Raw genomic sequence first — 7,522 nt, 5'->3', positions numbered from 1 at the left:
GTACATAACCAGCCAGTGTTCAAAACTATCTAATTATCTTGTCTCGATTCACAACGGTAAGCTTGTAATAATGTTTTATAATAAGAGCGAACTGGCGGATTTCCGCGGGAAATTCAAGCATGCAGCAGTTCCTCTGTGCGTCATTACGTCACGTCCGTAAACAGAAAGGAGTCCTGTCGAGTGGCTCGGTTAAATCATGTGAGGAAGCTGCCGGTAGCGGCACGTTTATAGCCTTTTCTCACAGCAGCTGAAATAATTAAACTTATCATTTTGATGGCGGATTGTAATCCAGAAAGGTCCAAATGACAATCATCAGTGACAACTGGAGATTCGCCCATAGTCAAAAAGCAAAAGACTTCGGACTGTGGAGTGGATACAGAAATTGAAATCTACAGGTAACGCTAATACACACTAAATACACAGTCACGCAGTGCTGATGTTGTTAACATTAACAATTTGAGAACAATATAACAGTAATAATAATTTGCATGGTTTGGTGTGATCAGAGCTAAGCGATCGTTAGATTTAATCATCATTGGCAGCGTGATTTATTGTAGGCCTAATGCTTTTTTCCTCAGTTGGTCAAAACAAAAGTGGCAGAAATGTTACTTACTTGTTCAGATGATATTTTCCAGTGAAAATTCTTATATTGGTCATACTTTCAAGACGTAGAGTCTGTGATTCTGAAGTTCAGTATCCACACCGGTGCGGTGACTGACAGCAAACATTAGATTCATCCGCGCTGACGAGCTGTGCTGATAACTGTTCCGCATATGACTGCAATTGCATGTTTCAAACAGTGATGGCGACAAAGAGGAAAAACTGCGGACAGCAGCTTTAATTTGTGTTCCGAAGATGAATGAAAGTCTTACGGGTTGGAACGACATGAGGGTGAGTAATAAATGACATAATATTAATTTTTTTGGGTGAACTAACCGTTTTAGTGGTTCATTAAAAATAATTAAAGGGTATAATTTTTATTTTTTATTTTTTATTAAATCATAAAAATAGGGAATGATTTGAAATGATTGAAATTTATAAGACATGGCCATAGGTATACATATACAAATGTCAAATGTTTGACAACAGTTCTTTTAACCCTAATCGTTCATTTCATTTCTTAAAGAACCATGTAGGAAGACGTATCCATGGCCATAGTTTAGGATGACAAAGCCAAGAATAATCAGGCTCAAATTGTGAATGAACAGTTGGAAGAATCATTTTGACACATGAATTGGCACCTCTGAGCACCTCCTTAAGTTCATTGAAAGTTTTTGGGATGTGCTGGAGCAGACTTTACAGAGTGCTTGACTCTTGCATTGTCAATACAAGATCTTGACCAAAATTTTGATGCACCTCTTCTTTCCATCAAGAGGTACATAATTTTTTGGTCAAGATCTTGCAAGATGCAACAGGTGAGCAGTCTGTAAAGTCTCCTCCAGCACATCCCAAAGACTGGATTCAGAGGTGCCAATTCATGTGTGAAAATGATTCTTCATGCTCCCTTCCAATCATTCTTTCACAGTTTGAGCCTGATGAATCTTGGCTGTCATCTTGGAATATGGCTATGATACATCCTACTTGGTTATTTAAGTAATGAAAAGCTACACACTCCATCACTTACAGTTAAAAGAACTGCTGCCAGACATATAACATGCTAGAAACATAATAATCACTGCAGTAATCATCCACTCATAGACTCTATAGGCAAGTATTTGCCTATTTAAATCCAAGTGACTTTTTTATGGCCCGGCAGTGTATGTTTGAAAGCTGTTTAAAGATGTGTACACATATTTTATTCTTTTATTTGATGGTCACATCACTTTTTAGAGTTTTTAGGCATTTTTACACTCATTAAAGCTATATTACAAGAGTGTGTGTGTGTGAGGGGTGGGGGGGGGGGGTGTACTGGATCATAAAGTAATGGCATGGTGGTCTTGCTTCTCTGATTAGCATAACTAAATGGAAATGAGCCATTTTTGTGTGAGCCAAGAGCCAATTCATGTGTTTACACTTATTTCTTCAAGAAAGCTATTATATTCATATCCATACACCTTTTAGACATTTCAGTATTCAGTTAAATTCAAATTTAATTAACAAATTTTAGGTTATGAGTATGACTGATTTTTACAATATTATTTACATTCATTTGAATTTAGAAACACTGTGCAAAACCTAAAAGAGAAATTAGATAAGAAGGAATATGCAAATATTGTCAAAACGAAACCCAATCAGCTGTGAAGTTAGCTTTTAGTGTGTTTTGTATTGCATGGACTGTTTGAACTCTTATGTGATGTAGTGCCTTGGTCATTTTAAGTTGCAGTTCAACTTCTGTGATATTCAATATCAATTAAATCTTTCCAATTGATGAATCTTTTTCATGCAATATTAAAATGCTTTGTTTTATGCTACATAAAACATTCCATAGTCATTGCTTTGAAGATACATGTTGTGAATAGTAGGCTCTCTCTTTCAGAATGCTTTACAACGTACTTGGTATTTATTTTTGGCTAGTCTTTTTGATGTGTTCCATTTTGTTTGATAGAGGATAATATGTTTACCAAGGCTGTTATATATGTGTTTATCTCCTTATTTATCTAATTTAAACTTTAAGGAGCAGGAAATGTGACTGAAGAACCTGAGCTGCATCTTATGTTATTTGTTTTAACAGTGTTTTTCGAAACCGAAATATTTTGCATATATTGCATTTGTGTAAATATTTAAGTGTGTCTAAATGTTTATGTGTCTATGTCCCTCCTGTAAACATGCTTTCTCTATGAACCTAAATTTATCGAATCACTCTTAATAAGCATTGAACATCTACAAACAAATACATGAACATGATCGCATACTAAAAGACTGAATGTAACTGAGGAGATGTGTGCTTATATTATGTGAATAAATGTGTGTACAAGTGTATATACATCTGTGCATGTGTGCAAACACACATACACTATTGCCCCAGGAAGTATTTGCATTAAGGCAAAAAGGAAACTGCAACTTGGATTACTTGCATCACTTGTTCTATTGCAGATGTAGGGCTATTTGTGAAACAACATTGTAAAATGTGCCCAAAGCAACATGATCACATCACAGAAAAGAGTGGTTGCAGAAAACAAGCACAGACATTGTGAAATATTCTGCATAGCACAGGATGTACAGTACACTGGTTACAAATGGAACATGTACTTTAGATCTAAACCACATGTTGATGGTGGGGTGAAAGCGAGAATCTGCCCATCTACAAATTGTAAATAAGCAATTATGTTGCATGCTGTGTTATGTAATCCCACTGCGGGAATGTGCAAACATTAGTTGAATCATGCCTATTTTGTTGGGGTTCAGAAAACTTATTCAACACCCCCATTGCATTGTTTTCACAATTGATACTATGTCAAAGGTCAAAGAATACACCAGTGAAAAGACAATGCCAACATGGCAAGTTAATTTTTCATCAAATTTAAAGGTGCTACAGAGGATGTTTTGTTTTATACATTTTTGCAATATTACTTGAAACTGTCTTTACTAACTGATTTATTAGTTGCACTGAAAGGAATAATATTAAGTTGCTTTCACGTCACCTCGTATTTACCGGAATCTTGAAATGACAACACGTGACGTTATATTCGGAGCTGTATAAAAAAGCTGTCCTTTTGGTCCTTGGACTGGGAATTATGCGTTTCCATGGCACCACTGTCAACGCCTAATAAATCAATCTACAGCGGTCAGGTGGTACAGCGGCCACGTGGTACATCTGGGAGCTTTCAGAAAACTCCCAGCTTACAAGCTGTAATTACGAGGACGTGAATGCTTTTTACAAGCTAGAATCTTGTAACTACAGGAATTATGAGGCCGCGTGAACGCACCTTAAATATACATCATCTGTGCACGAGGTAGGGCCTTAAAAACATCAGCCAATCGGTTACGCGATCATCGCGTAAACGATTGGTCCTCTGGCTTGTCAATCACTGCCATGACGTTCCTTGTGAGAGACGAGCGCGGCTGCGCGCTCCAGTAACTTTCCACACTCCACAGGCGCCGCATGCAATGTTTTTGTCAGGAGACAGGAGTAACAACTGCAGATTATGAACAAACACTCGTGTTCCAATACTCGTGCACGAGTTTTGGGAGGCGTTCCCGCAAAATGAGCTGTGAAGGAGGGAGGGGGGTTGTTCTTACGCATGCGCTCATTTCAAAAACTCACTAACAGTCTTTGGTTTCTCAGTCGACGAAAAGATCCTCTGTAGCACCTTTAATGTGTACTATGAAATATAACAAAATGCTTATATGCCTTCATATGTGTGATACTTCCATGACAAATTCATAGTGACAAATTTTAACAGTAATGGTTCATCGGTTTGGTCAGTTTCATAATATGGCTTCCAGAGCTGGGTAGTAACTGATCGCAATCTGCAAATGTAATCAGATTCCAAAAATTAAGTACTTGTAATTAGATTATATTATGTTTTAAAATGCTCATAATCAGACTACAGTTTACAATGACATGATTACATGTTAGTAAATTATTCATAATTCATTGATTCTCCCTAACGATCAATCTGTGATTTGCATATTACTGTCTCTGGAAGGCTTTTGTCTTTCAAAAACATAAAAAATTATAAATTCATGTAATTTCATAGTTCATGCAAGGCAGGAATTCCCCAACTTTGTTTGTCAGCTGAGTCTCTTTTCTAATGTATTTACTTGACATAAGCACTTCTGTTTTAGAGGATTAGTTCACTTTCAAATGAAAATTAGCCCAAGCTTTACTCACCCTCAAGCCAGGTGTATGTGACTTTCTTCTTTCTGATGAACACAATCTTATTAAACACAAAATATTAATAAATATCCTGACGCATCTGAGCTTTATAATGGCAGTGAACAGGGGTCACGAGTATGAGCTGAAGAAAGTGCCTCCATCTACATCCATTCATCATAAAAAAAGCGAAGCATTTGTGTAAAAACAAAATCCATATTTAACAAGTTATGAAGTAAAATATCTAGCTTCCGCCATACTGCCTTATGTATTCAACGTACAAAGAAAGTGTAAACTGGCGTCACGTCAGTTACACTTTTTCCCGTAAGCTGAATAGGGAAGGCGTAACATAGCGTAAGCTTTTTGAACTGCAAGACACACTGTCAGACACAGTGTTCCACGTTTACAAAGTGTTCTATCAACATGAAAATTGAACTCTTGCAAGTAAAAGCCAGACATTCTTGCAAATGACATAGCAGTTTTGTTTTAACTAGAGTTAAAAGGTCAGTAATTCTGCTGTCTTAGCACTATAGCATCACATCTCTTTCAGCACTGTATAGATGCACATTCACTGCCAGTGTCTAACCAGTGTTTTGCTGACTTAAGAATATATTTGCCATAATTCGGTGTTACGGAACACAGACTCACAACAACGTAAAAGTGAGTATAAGGCTTTATTGATCGTAGCAGGGATAGTAAACAAGCAGGTGAGTTATATTGAATAAGAAGGATGGTAATATTGAATAAGAATACTGGCAGTTCTTTGTTTTTTTGAGGGTTGGAGGAGATCGTGGACCTGAGCAGTCGAGCACACATTTCGGTGAGTATATTGGAGTGGGATGATAAGACGCCGGAAACACAGACACACAGGAAGACGCTGGAGACACAGAGGACCGGGAGAGACATAGGAATGCTGGAGCATGGAGGTAAGTGGATCAGGTAAATGAGTCCTTCTCAAAGTTGAGACCAGACAATGTGCTGTGGTGAAGTGTGTGCTTAAATACTGCTTGTGATGATTTTGTGATGATCTCTGACACTTGGATGCAAATCATTTGTTTGCTTTGGAGGATTGTACAATATTGTTGTAAAGGATATTAGGGTCATTCATCATTTGAAGTACATTCATCATGTTCCCTTCATATGCTGGATATGTCTTAATATATTGGATGAAATGTTAAACTCACTATTTAAAAAAAAAAAGGACATTTTTTATATGAATTTTTTTTTTATCACAATATCACAATTGACCATAAACGTACATTTTAACCCTTTGATGCATGTTGATCACAGCTGCGTAACTCTCTTAGAATTAATCATTTAAAATGATTCATTGTATATTATTACACTGTAAAAAATTATTTTCATGATTTGTTATCAACATTTTTTTCTTTTGTCAAATCAACTTAGATAATGTGGTTCAGATAACGTAATATTTTGAGTTTCTGTTGATTAAACCAATCGCCTTCATTGTATTAACTCAAAATTTTAATTTTAATGAACTCAAAATTTTAAGGCAACCTAGCAACTTACTTTTTTTTTTAAGTTGAACCAATAATTATTTTTTACAGTGTAGATGGAATCAAGATGTTCTTGTTTTGAAGTTTTAAAAAAAACCCAAAACATTAAGATCAGTGTTGTTATTGTTAATGAAAATAAAAACTATTCAAGATAGTTGTTGTTAATTAAAATAAAGCTATAATAAAATAAAATGTAGATATTAGTTAGAAACTTATTGAAATAAAATAAGTTTAAGATTAAATAAAATGACTAAAACTAAAACTGAAATAAATTAAATCTAAAAAAAAAATTAAAAAATAATATTATAATATTACTAAAATTTAAACTAAAAGTAAAATGAAAACTAAAAATATAAAATAATTTAATATTATAAGACTATATAAATGATATTAAAATAACACTGATGAATATAATATATTATTTTATTTGAGATTTAAAAATTCTTGCATCACATGATTAATTTCACATAAAAATGAAAAAAGTTTAAAAATATCACAATTACCTTTAGATTGACACCCTCATATAATTTAGCATTCAATTCCTTACCGAGCAATAACTAATGTCCCTTTAATTTTCCTGTGTAAATAAACAAGTTATAATTTTTAAAGTTTAAGTGGTTGAGCTTGACCAGAGTATCTATTCTTCTAGTCTACTACTACAGGCTAAACAATTTCTTAGATTAGACTTTCTTAGAACACATGTATATAAGTTTTTAGAGCTTAAAAAGCACTAGACCCATTACATTACTCTGACGCTCTAATTACATAATTATAATCAAAAATTTGTTAGAAAACATATGTGAGTGATTTGTAAATTACACTGTACCAATGGCAAAGCGTCAGGGCACAGAATAGATCACTGGAGCTTAGCTGTCTAGCAACAGTGTAGCTTGGTTACTTTTGCACCTTTGATGCTTCTTCAGGATTGGGCTGTTTCCTTCCCTCATTTACTCTTATTGGATGATTTTACAATCAGTCTTTCCACGCGCCCGCCCACTTTCGACTTCCGCGCGTCATCCATGGCTTCAGAACACTGACAGATTGGCAAATTACGCCATGTGTTCTGCGGACACATGCATTCGATTGGCGGAGATGCTCGCCGTCGCTCCGCCCATCTACGAAGAAAGGCATTGGATTGGCTGTCTCCGACCTCCCCAGGCCTTCCTGCGCGTTCACATTTTCCGATTCTCGACGGCGCACTATGGCGTAACCCCGTCTGCGCTCCCGTTCAACTCCATTACCACTATTG

This window comes from Megalobrama amblycephala, linkage group LG6 (genome assembly GCF_018812025.1).
Source record: "Megalobrama amblycephala isolate DHTTF-2021 linkage group LG6, ASM1881202v1, whole genome shotgun sequence".
Classification (NCBI taxonomy): Eukaryota; Metazoa; Chordata; class Actinopteri; order Cypriniformes; family Xenocyprididae; genus Megalobrama; species Megalobrama amblycephala.
This window is presented reverse-complemented; position numbering follows the sequence as displayed.